This window comes from Lolium perenne, chromosome 2 (genome assembly GCF_019359855.2).
Source record: "Lolium perenne isolate Kyuss_39 chromosome 2, Kyuss_2.0, whole genome shotgun sequence".
NCBI lineage: Eukaryota > Viridiplantae > Streptophyta > Magnoliopsida > Poales > Poaceae > Lolium > Lolium perenne.
In genome coordinates this window covers 96058837-96072445 of record NC_067245.2, presented here as the reverse complement: position 1 = coordinate 96072445, position 13609 = coordinate 96058837, and positions in this window count along the sequence as shown.

The window sequence follows — 13609 nt, the reverse complement described above, 5'->3', positions numbered from 1 at the left end:
CGATTTCTGTCACTTCGGGGCCATTGGTTCCGGACAGTGACATGTGCATACAACTTGTAGATACAATCTAAGCAACAATATAGAGCTCAAATCTAAGATCATGCCACTCGGGCCCTAGTGACAAGCATTAAGAATAACAAGATTGCAGCAACAATAACTTCACAAACTTTATAGATAGACTAATCATAATGTATCATCCATCGGATCCCAACAAACACAACACCGATTACATCAGATGAATCTCAATCATGTAAGGCAGCTCATGAGACCATTGTATTGAAGTACATGGGGGAGAGTATACCGACATAGCTACTGCTAGAACCCGTAGTCCATGGGGGAACTACTCACGGAGCATGGCGGAGGCGGTGGCGTTGATGGAGATGGCTTCCGGGGGCACTTCCCCGTCCCGACAGGGTGCCGGGACAGAGACTTCTGTCCCCCGAATTGGAGTTTCACGATGGCGGCGGCGCCCCTGGAGTCTTTCTGGAGTTTCGTCAATTGGTACGGTGTTTTTAGGTCGAAAGGGATTTTATAGGCGAAGAGGCAGCGCAGGGGGGCGCCTCACCCTAGGCCGGCGCGGCCAGGGTCTGGCCCGCGCCGCCTTGTGGTGTGGTGGCCCCCTGGCCCCTCTCCGACTCTTCTTCGGTGTTCTGGAGCCTTCCGGGAAAAATAGGAGGTTTGGCGTTGATTTCGTCCAATTCCGAGAATATTGCCCGAACAGCCTTTCTGGAACCAAAAACAGCAGAAAAACAGGAATCGGCATCGTGGCATCTTGTTAATAGGTTAGTTCCAGAAAACGCATAAAAACATCATAAAGTGCAAGCAAAACATGTAAGTATTGTCATAAAACAAGCATGGAACAACAGAAATTATGGATACGTCGGAGACGTATCAGCATCCCCAAGCTTAGTTCCTGCTCGTCCCGAGCAGGTAAACGATAAAAAGAATAATTTCTGTAGTGACATGCTACTTACATAACCTTGATCATACTATTACAAAGCATATGAAATGAATGAAGTGACTCAAGGCAATGATCTATAGTTGCTAACAAATAGATAACATGTAGCAAAACTTTTCATGGAGATTACTTTCAAGACAAACATCAAAAGTCTTGCACAAGAGTTAACTCATAAAGCAATAAATTCAAAGTAAAGGCATCGAAGCAACACAAAGGAAGATATAAGTTTCAGCGATTGCTTTCAACTTTCAACATGCATATCTCATGGATAATTGTCAACATAAAGTAATATGATGAATGCAAATATGCAAGTATGTAAGAATTAATGCACAATTAACACAAGTGTTTGCTTCTAAGATGGAAGGAAATGGGTAAACTGACTCAACATAAAAGTAGAAGAATGGCCCTTCTACGAGGGAAGCATCGATTGCTATATTTATGCTAGAGCTTTGGTTTTGAAAACATAAAGAGAGCACAAAAGTAAAGTTTTGAGAGGTGTTTGTTGTTGTCAACGAATGGTAGTGGGCACTCTAACTACCTCGCCAACCGGACTTCCAAGAGCGGCTCCCATGAATTATTTTTATGTTTATGCGGCACTCCTTCCAACCTTTCTTTCACAAACCATGGCTAACCGAATCCTCGGGTGCCTGCCAACAATCTCATACCATGAAGGAATGCCTTTTTATTTTAGTTTTATTATGATGATGACACTCCCCCCAACCTTTGCTTACACAAGCCATGGCTAACCGAATCCTTCGGGTGCCTTCCATCAATCACATACCATGGAGGAGTGTCTATTTAAGTTAATTAATTCGGGACTGGGAATCCCATTGCCAGCTCTTTTTGCAAAATTATTGGATAAGCGGATGTGCCACTAGTCCATATGAGAGTCCGTCAAAAGTAAATGACAAGGTTGAAAGCTAAACACCACATACTTCCTCATGAGCTATAAAACATTAACACAAATTGAGAAGCATTTTGAATTGTTTAAAGGTAGCACTCAAGCAATTTACTTTGGAATGGCAGGAAATACCACATAGTAGGTAGGTATGGTGGACACAAATGGCATAGGTTTTGGCTCAAGGTTTTTGGATGCACGAGAAGTATTCCCTCTCAGTACAAGGTTTAGGCTAGCAAGGTTGTTTGAAGCAAACACAAGTATGAACCGGTACAGCAAAACTTACATAAGAACATATTGCAAGCATTATAATACTCTACACTGTCTTCCTTGTTGCTCAAACACTTTTACCAGAAAATATCTAGACCTTAAGAGAGATCAATTATGCAAACCAATTTTAACAAGCTCTACAGTAGTTCTCCACTAATAGGTTTAAACTACATGAAAAAACTTAATCATACTTGAGAGCTCAAAACAATTGCCAAGTGTCAAATTATCCAAGACATATGAGGCATTTTCTTTTCCCAACCAAATAAAGATAAATATTGTAGCTTCCAACTTTTATTCATTGAACATTAAAAGTAAAATGAAGAACAAGTGTTCATATGAAAAAGCGGAGCGTGTCTCTCTCCCAAACAAGGATTGCTAGGATCCATCTTTATTCAAACAAAAACAAAAATAAAAGCACACAGACGCTCCAAGTAAAACACATATGATGTGACTGAATAAAAATATAGTTTCAGGGGAGGAAACCTGATAAGTTGATGAAGAAGGGGATGCCTTGGGCATCCCCAAGCTTAGACGCTTGAGTCTTCTTGAAATATGCAGGGATGAACCACGAGGGCATCCCCAAGCTTAGACTTTTCACTCTTCTTGATCATATATCATCCTCCTCTCTTGACCCTTGAAAACTTCCTTCACAACAAACTTCTCATAAACTTCATTAGAGGGGTTAGTACTCAAAAAAAAATTTGAATCCACCTTGGTCCTGTAGTGGCACATTGCAAGAACTCAATAAAACATTAGCTACAGCTCTCTATGTCTAGAAAAGCTCGCTTAAAGTCCACAAGAGACAATGCAAAAAAATAGAGACAGAATCTGCCAAAACAGAACAGCCAGTAAAGACGAATTTTAATAAAATACTTCCGTTGCTCAAATCAGAAAACTCAAAACTAATGAAAGTTGCGTACATATCTGAGGAACACGCACGTAAATTGTCATATTTTTCTGATTTTCCTAAAGAGAAAACAGCCCAGATTTGTGACAGATAGAAATCTGTTTCTGCGCAGAAATCCAAATCTAGTATCAACCTTCGATTAGAGGCTTCACTTGGTACAACAAAACACAAAACTAAGATAAGGAGAGGTTGCTACAGTAGTAAACAACTTCGAAGACACAAATATAAAATAAAGTACTGTAGCAAAATAACACATGGGTTATCTCCCAAGAAGTTCTTTCTTTATAGCCATTAAGATGGGCTCAGCAGTTTTAATGATGCACTCGCAAGAAATAGTATTTGAAGCAAAAGAGAGCATCAAGAGGCAAATCCAAAACACATTTAAGTCTAACATGCTTCCTATGCATAGGAATCTTGTAAATAAACAAGTTCATGAAAAGCAAAGTAACAAGCATAGGAAGACAGAACAAGTGTAACTTCAAAATTTTAAGCATATAGAGAGGTGTTTTAGTACCATGCAAATTTCTATAACCATATTTTCCTCTCTCATAATAATTTTCAGTAGCTTCATGAACAAACTCAACAATATAACTATCACATGCACCATACTTTTCATGATTTCCAAACACATAATTTTTATCAAGTTCAAGAATAGTGGAATTCAAACTTTCAAACTTACTTTTATTAATAATATAACAAGGTAGTTGATCAATCTCAAGAGATATGGGACACATAGATAAAGTCAATAACTCTCCAATCCCATTTTCATTAGTAGTACAATTAATATTATCAAGTAACATAGGACCATCATCTAGAGCTTTATCATAAACATTTGCTAAGCAAAATTCTTTAGTACCATGCATTTCGACATCAGACACAAACAAAGCATTATCATAAGATTTATCAAAGTAGCATGGATTATCATAAATAATAGTAGCATAATTATTCTCACAAGTTTTACTCATAGGGAATATTTCAAGAGAATCCACAGGAACATAACATTCAACCTCTTCCGGTAAGCATGGAGGACAATCAAATAGTGTAAGAGATAAAGAGTTACTCTCATTAGGAGGTTGGCATGGGTAGCTAATCCATTCTTCCTCCTTTTGTTCGTCGCTCTCCTCTTCCTTTTCATCCAATGAGCTTTCAATTTCATCAATTTCCTCCTCTTTTTCATCCAATGAGCTTTCAGGTTCATCAATTTCTTCTTCCACTGGTTCCTGCAAATTGTGAGTGCATTCTTGTGCATTAATGTGTCTCTCTTTATAATCAAGGATATAAGGATTCCTACTGTAGCATTCTATGCAAGAATTAAGGATAGTAGAGACATAATCTTTAAGGTCCTTACAAATAGCACAAGTTTCATAATTCTCAACCATGAAGGATTCTATCTCGGAGGCTCCCATAAATAAGACAAATTGTTCTACCTCTTCGAACCCATAATGAATATAGCAATTCCGATTATAGTTCTTAATTAAAAATTCCTCACTAAAGCCACATTGAAATTTAAGATGTTTAGTATCCTGTTGAGAGCAACAGTTTATATCATGGCGTCTAAGCAAGATTCTAGCAATTGTATTTAATTTCTCTATCATAGCACTCATTATTTTACCAGTTCTTGATTCTCTATAATTATTATAACATTCTATAAGCTCCAAGTAGTTTGTAGGTTCTCCCATAACAGCAGTTTTTAATTTTTTGGTTTTTCAAATTTTTATGGATTTTTGGGTATATGAGAAAAGTAAAACAAGACAAAAAGAAACTAAGCAAAAGTAAACTAGGCAAAATAATACTAGACAGAAATAAACTAAGCACAAATAAACTAGACAAAAGTAAACTAAGCAAAACAAAATAAAATAAAACAGAGAGAGAGAGAGAGGTAGAGTGTACTCCCCAGGTGAACTTATGAGTAGAGCTATGCCTCCCCGGCAACGGCGCCAGAAAACAGTCTTGATAACCCACAAGTATAGGGGATCGCGATAGTCTTCGAGGGTAGTATAACCCAAATTTATTGATTCGACACAAGGGGAGGTAAAGAATACTTATAAGCCTTGACAACTGAGTTGTCAATTCAGCTGCACCTGGAAAAGCACTAGCAACAGGGGTGATGTGAAAGTAGCAGTAATATGAGAGCAGTAGTAACAGTAACACAGCAACAGTAATAGCAATATGAGAGCAATGGCACCAGAAAATAGTTGATACTACTTCCAATGACATGTAGAAAAAGTATATTATGATGAGATATGGATCGGGGTTCCCAGCGATCTACACTAGTGGTAACTCTCCAATAAGTGACAAGTGTTGGGTGAACAAATTACAGTTGGGCAATTGACAGGAATCAAAGCATTAAGAAAGAACATCAGGCTTATTAATTATGTAGGCATGTTTTCCGTATATAGTCGTACGTGCTCGCAATGAGAAACTTGCACAACATCTTTTGTCCTACCAGCCGGTGGCAGTCGGGCCTCAAGGGAAACTACTGGATATTAAGGTACTCCTTTTAATAGAGTACCGGAGCAAAGCATTAACACACCGTGAAAACATGTGATCCTCACATCACTACCATCCCCTCCGGTTGTCCCGATTTCTGTCACTTCGGGGCCATTGGTTCCTGGATGCTGACATGTGCATACAACTTGTAGATACAATCTAAGCAACAATATAGAGCTCAAATCTAAGATCATGCCACTCGGGCCCTAGTGACAAGCATTAAGAATAACAAGATTGCAGCAACAATAACTTCACAAACTTTATAGATAGACTAATCATAATGTATCATCCATCGGATCCCAACAAACACAACACCGATTACATCAGATGAATCTCAATCATGTAAGGCAGCTCATGAGACCATTGTATTGAAGTACATGGGGAGAGTATACCGACATATCTACTGCTAGAACCCGTAGTCCATGGGGGAACTACTCACGGAGCAAGGCGGAGGCGGTGGCGTTGATGGAGATGGCTTCCGGGGGCACTTCCCCGTCCCGGCAGGGTGTCGGGACAGAGACTTCTGTCCCTCGAATTGGAGTTTCGCGATGGCGGCGGCGCCCCTGGAGTCTTTCTGGAGTTTCGTCAATTGGTACGGTGTTTTTAGGTCGAAAGGGATTTTATAGGCGAAGAGGCGGCGCAGGGGGACACCTGGGGGCGCCTCACCCTAGGCCGGCGCGGCCAGGGTCTGGCCCGCGCCACCTTGTGGTGTGGTGACCCCCTGGCCCCTCTCCGACTCTTCTTCGGTGTTCTGGAGCCTTCCGGGAAGAATAGGAGGTTTGGCGTTGATTTCGTCCAATTCCGAGAATATTGCCCGAACAGCCTTTCTGGAACCAAAAACAGCAGAAAACAGGAACTGGCACTGTGGCATCTTGTTAATAGGTTAGTTCCGGAAAACGCATAAAAACATCATAAAGTGCAAGCAAAACATGCAAGTATTGTCATAAAACAAGCATGGAACAACAGAAATTATGGATACGTCGGAGACGTATCATACGGTAGATCCTCCTTCGATGCCTCCATATCTAAGCAGGGGATTTAAGAGTGGGATGAGTACGAGCGTACTCAACAAGTTCATTATAGGAAAGAGGTGTTTAATGCACTAGCTACAGCATTAGACCAGAAAGTCTAATACCAATGCAGGTTTTCATAACCATTTCTTCAAAAGGTTGCTTTTATTCAGAAGAACTATGTCCTTCAGCCTTCACTGGTTTACTAGAACTTCATGGAGTTCCTTTCCGGCAGCGTTCGCAGTTCCATATCCCGGAACAGGGAGTGACAGGTCACGATTCATTACACTCTGTAGAGGTGTGTTGCTTTACCCATAAGAGATCTTAACCTTGGTGCCAACCGGGCGCGCAACCCGTCCGCACTTCCTTTGGTGTGAGGCCCGGTATAAGGTCTTAGCCAATCATATTCCTCCGCTACCTTGAACACCCAACCTTTGTTGCAAATCCCCGACCCTGGGTCCTCGCCGGTGCTCTTATACCAATTAAGGACGGCCCCCGACCACGACGTCAATTCAGGGCTCTACCATAAATTCCTTCGCCGGTAGATGCAACCCATCATAGACCGCATTACCGTGGGGACTTGGGGCTCCCCAACCACTCCGCTTGTCCCTCGGGATCAAGTGACTACGGTAAGCGCATCCGTTGATGAACGAGAGATGGATATACAATTGACTACTCCGTCCCACTCCAGATCTTATGGTTAACACGAGTTTTACGGCACAAGAATCACTGGACGACATTTGTTGTTTCATCCTAGATGGATATAAACCCTTGCAACGGAACCTCCACCATATCAACACATACCATGCTTCCATTGCCCACCACATAGTCATATTCATAGTTATGAAAATATTAATTTTGATTTTCATGCAAGAGTGATAAGTATAGTACTTTGCAAGTAATTTGCTAAAAAATACTCAAATGACATGAGCAAGCGATGAACTTGCCTTTCTTGACTAAAAGATTATGTAGTCAAGGTCTTCGATACGCAATAACTCCAAATTCCGAAATAGCATCATCGTCCGGTAAGGACGATGTTTGAAAGATTGGCAAGGATGCAATAGTGCATAAGTATGAGATTCAATCGCTCTAAACGTGATCTAACCCCGATGATTTAGGATTAGTAAGTTGGTATGATTGGTGTAGGGTGTCTTGCACTTTTAGAGTGGTTCACAAACAAGGTTCTTATTAGGGTTTTGTTGTCTTAGAATCATAAGCAGGTGGTAGGATGCATAATAACAATCATACACACCAAGGAATAGTAGTTGTATAATAAGTAAAGGGCAATTGTCCATTTAAGTCCTATAGTGTATGGTTGATGATTATTTGTTATATATTTCAAAAGAATAACTTTTGAAGAACATGTTCTTTCTTAAAGAACAAGTATGATAATTATGGTTGTGGAGTTTTATGGTTAACTATGGTTTCCAAATTAGCTTCTTGAGTAAGTATTAGATGGATCCTAACAAGGTTGGAAGTATATCTTAGGCAATCCATTAAACATGGGTGCTATTAAGGTTGGTATTCCTTGCTGGTGATAGCTAGCTAGGGTTTATGGATCCTATTAAGCAGGTTTGAGCGCTACTCCTTATTTACTTCAAAAGAATAACTTTTGAAGAACATACTTCTTAAGGAATAAGAAGTATTACAATTAAGGTTGTCTTGGATTTGCTATTGGGTCTCTAAGTAGAGCATAGTTGGTCCTAAATAGGATGGTTCATAAGTATTTAACACTAGTAGGGTTAGGGTGTATGGAATATGATGCGCAATATTGGCATGGTTGCAATTAGGGTTCATTACAATGGTGTGATACTAAATATGGATTGTTAAGGATAATAACTTGGATGATAGGAACTAGGGTTTAGACTTGGTTGATCCTATTTGATCATCTTGGTTTTACTAAGTTGTGTTAAAATTGAGGACAAGCAATTAATAAGTTAAGGTTTATAATTACTAGATCATATAAGGCCAACTCAACATGATTGCGGGAAATGATAACTTAAATTACATTTGGGTTGGTAATATCTTAAGAAAATATGAGCATGTTTTTATTTGCTTAATCTAGATCCATAACTAAGGGTAAGTTCTTATGATCACATGTTATAACCCCTAGGGTTTTAGAGTTGAAAATAATCTAGGGTTTTCACATAAAATGATAGGGTTAAGATCTTTACCCATATTAGAACTAGGTTTCCAAGTTGTGATATAATTCTTAAGGTAATAATTGGTAATAAAATTGAAATTATTAGTAACTTTGATATAGCACTAATTATGGATTTAACATTGTATTATAAAGAAAATATGATAAATACTATTAGGGTTAGGGTTATAATTAATAATTGAAGTAGTGATCAATTAGGATTTTCATACGATTAAACAAAATCCTAAATAATTATTTGTTGTTTTATATGGCATTTTAATGTGAAGTAATATTTAATATTTTATTTATGTGAAGAATTAAAACAAGAAATTATATGTTTAGTATTTAGGTAATAGTTTAAGATTTAAAATTAGTCTTTTTAAAATTTAGAGGAAACTCTAAATTATTGTTCCTTTGATTTTAGGGTATTTGTTTTATATTATTATTATTATAGAGGTAATTTTCTGTCACCCTCTTTTAATTATTGGTTGTTCTTTAATTAACTTTTAAATGATAAAAATTTCGTAGGAAAAGGAAAGGAGAATAAAATAAAATAGGCCAGATGGCCCGTTGGTTTGGCCCAATGGCCCGGTCCAACCGAGTTGGCCAGGTCGGCCCGATTGAATTCCTCGACCCGACCCAACCCTCTCGCTTTCTCCTCTCTTTCTCTCGACCACGCACACGCACGCAGACGCGCTCGCATCTCTGGTCGCCGCTATGACCGTCGTCGTCGTTCGCCTTGCTCCGACCGCTGCTGGCCGCATCCGCTGCCTTCGTTGGTCGGCGAGGCTCTGCCTCCTCTCCTTGTTCTTCCCTATTGATACTCCCCTCTCCTAGATGCCCCTGTCGCCGGTACTCACCCCCAGGATTCCGTCGCGTCGCAGCCGCATTCTGGCCGCTTCCGGCCTTTTCAGGCTCCGGTGAGTTGGGGTTCTTGCTCCCCTCGACAAGGTCTACCACTTCCCTCTGTCGATCTGAACTTCGTGGTCTCTAGCGATCGCCCCCGACCCCGGAACCTGATACGTCCAATTTGCATCACTATTTTGTATCATAATTTGCTGTTATTCATTGATATATTTCATATTTGGACACAATACTTATGTTATTTCATCTATTTTGCATGTTTCATCATTATTGGAGGATCAAGCACCAGAGCTAGGATTCTGCTGGAAAAAGCACCGTCAGAACGCAATATTTCGGAAGATCAACTGTGGAAGGAAATTATACCAAAAATCCTATTTTTCCAGATGACGAAGGAAGCCAGAAGGGGGAGCTGAGAAGGCCCAAGGTGGGGCCAGACCATAGGCCGGCGCGGCCCATGGCCTGGCCGCGCCACCTTGTGGTGTGGGGGCCCCACAGCCCCTTTCGCCTCCTTTTCTTCGCGAAACCCTTCGTCCCGAAGACCTAAGCCACAGAGGGTACCTCACGAAGAGTTACAGCCGCCTCTGCGGGGCGAAGAACACCAGAGAGAAAAGAGCTCTCCGGTGGGCTGAGATCCGCCGGGGAAATTCCCTCCGGGAGGGGGAAATCGACGCCATCGTCACCGTCATCGAGCTGGACATCATCTCCATCACCATCATCATCATCTCCACCATCATCACCGCCGTCTCCACCGCTGGACACCGTCACCGCCATAGCAATTTGGGTTTGATCTTGATTGTTTGATAGGGGAAACTCTCCCGGTATCGATTTCTACTTGTTGTTGATGCTATTGAGTGAAACCATTGGACCAAGGTTTATGTTCAGATTGTTATTCATCATCATATCACCTCTGATCATGTTCCATATGATGTCTCGTGAGTAGTTCGTTTAGTTCTTGAGGACATGGGTGAAGTCTAACTGTTAGTAGTGAACTATGGTTGAGTAATATTCAATGCTATGATATTTAAGTTGTGGTGTTATTCTTCTAGTGGTGTCATGTGAACGTCGACTACATGACACTTCACCTTTATGGGCCTAGGGGAATGCATCTTGTACTCGTTTGCCAATTGCGGGGTTGCCGGAGTGACAGAAACCTAAACCCCCGTTGGTACATCGATGCAGGAGGGATAGCAGGATCTCGGAGTTTAAGGCTGTGGTTAGATTTATTCTTAATTACTTTCTTGTAGTTGCGGATGCTTGCAAGGGGTATAATCACAAGTATGTATTAGTCCTAGGAAGGGCGGTACATTAGCATAGGTTCACCCACACAACACTTATCATAACAATGAAGATTATTTAGCCGTATGTAGCGAAAGCACTAGACTAAAATCCCGTGTGTCCTCGAGAACGTTTGGTCATTATAAGTAAACAAACCGGCTTGTCCTTTGTGCTAAAAAGGATTGGGCCACTCGCTGCAATTGTTACTCTCGCACTTTACTTACTCGTACTTTATTCAACTGTTACATCAAAAACCCCTGAATACTTGTCTGTGAGCATTTACAGGGAATCCTTCATCGAAACTGCTTGTCAACACCTTCTGCTCCTCGTTGGGATCGACATTCTTACTTATCGAAGATACTACGATACACCCCCTATACTTGTGGGTCATCAAGACTATTTTCTGGCGCCGTTGCCGGGGAGTGAAGCGCTATTGGTAAGTGGAATTGGTAAGGGAAATATCTACTGTTTGTGCTGATTTTATTTCTGCCTGCTGCCATAATTCATTATGGAGAGATCTTCTCTCGAATGTTTATTTGGGAAATCCGCTACTACTGCAAAGGTAGTGGATGAGGCGCCAGGTGAGGAAGAGATACCATACAAAATACCTATGAAAATTATTGAACGCGTAGTGAATAACCGTTATACAGGGGATGGAACTGTCCACCCTGGAGATCATTTATTGTTCTTGCATGAATTATGCGGTTTATTCAAGTGTGCAGGTATTGCTATGGATGAAGTGAGGAAGAAACTATTCTCTATATCGCTGTCTGGTAAAGCGGCGCATTGGTATAAATTACTGGATAATGGGGATTCTCTTGAATGGAATGATATTGTGCCCCGGTTTTATTCTAAGTTCTATCCTCCAAGTGAAATTCACAAGGATCGGAATCGCATATATAATTTTTGGCCTCATGATGGAGAGAGTATTGCCCAAGCTTGGGGGAGATTGAAGTCTTTAATGCTCAAATGCCCCATTCATGAGCTTCCTGGTAATGTTATTATTGATAATTTCTATGCAAGACTTTCTTTTGAAGACAAGACCTTGCTGGATACTTCTTGTTCTGGATCATTCACGCGCAATAAGGAAGAGTTTAAAAGGGACCTTCTTAATCGGATCCAGGAAAATACTGAAGGATGGGAGATCGACAAGGATCGAGAATCAGGTATAAATTATGACTACAAATGCATTGAAGCTTTTATGGATACTGATAAATTTCGTAATATGAGTGCTACATATGGTCTTGATTCTCAAGTTGCTGCAAATCTTTATAAAGCTTTTGCCTCTCATTATGAATTGCCTAAGAAGAATTTTGATAAGTATCATGAACCGTATAAAGATAAAATTGATTCATCTATTAATAAATGCGTTGTAGTTGAAACTGTTGATCATGTTATTCCTGAAGCTTATATTGAAAAAACTCCTTTCCCAGCTAAAATGAAGGAGTACTCTGTTATAAATAGTGCGGTTCATAAAAGTGAAAAGAAACCTATAGAACCTGAAGAACAAATAAAAGTTGAACCTGCTGTTGCAATAGTTAAAGATCTTGTGACTGAAAATTTGGAGGAAGGTCATATTATTTTCTGTGAAGATGCTTCTAATATTGTTTCACATCCTAATAAACCCAAGCAAGCTAGTGTTCCTATGCTATCTGTTAGAATTGGTGATCATTGCTATTATGGTTTATGTGATATTGGTGCAAGTATTAGTGCTATTCCTTATGAGCTTTATACGGAGATTATGCACGAAATTGGTTCTTGTGAACTTGAAGATATTGATGTGGTTATTCAGCTGGCTAATAGAGAAACTATCTCTCCAATTGGAATTGTTCGAGATGTGGAAGTTCTATGTGGTAAGATTAAATATCCTGCTGACTTTTTGGTACTTGGTTCTGCTGCTAGTGATTATTGTCCTATTATTTTTGGTAGACCTTTTCTAAATACTTGTGGAGCTATTATAGATTGCAAGAAAGAGAAAATTTTGACTAAATTTGCTGGTGAATCATATGAGTTTAACTTCTCTAAATTTACCAAAACTCCTTATAAAGCTGATTTGCCTAATAATGATTTCAAAATGGAACAGTGTGCATCTATTGTTCTTGTTCCTAATAATCCTTTCCAGCAACATTTGGAGAATAGCGAGAGTGAAGTTTTTAGGAAAGAAAGAGATGAGCTTGAGGAAATTTTTCTTCGCCAGCCTATTCTCAAGCATGATTTACCGGTGGAAGATCTGGGTACAACACCGCCACCAAAGGAAGATCCTGTCTTTGATTTAAAACCTTTGCCTGATAATCTTAAATATGCTCATATTGATGATAAGAAAATATATCCTGTTATTATTAGTTCTAAGCTTACAGAGTTTGAAGAAGAAAGGCTATTGGAAATATTGAAGAAACACCGAGGCGCTATTGGCTACACTCTTGATGACTTGAAGGGGATTTCTCCCTCTATTTGCCAACACGCCATTAATATGGAAGATGATGCGAAGCCTGTTGTTGAACCTCAGCGTCGTCTAATTCCCAAGATGAAGGATGTGGTAAGAAATGAGGTATTACGACTTCTTGAAGCTGGTATTATATATCCTATTGCTGATAGTAGATGGGTTAGTCCTGTGCATTGTGTTCCTAAGAAAGGAGGAATGACTGTTGTGCCTAATGATAATGATGAGCTCATACCTCAAAGAGTGGTTGTAGGGTATAGAATGTGCATTGATTATCGAAAAGTTAATAAAGTTACTAAAAAAGATCATTACCCTTTGCCTTTTATTAATCAAATGTTAGAAAGGTTATCTAAAAAT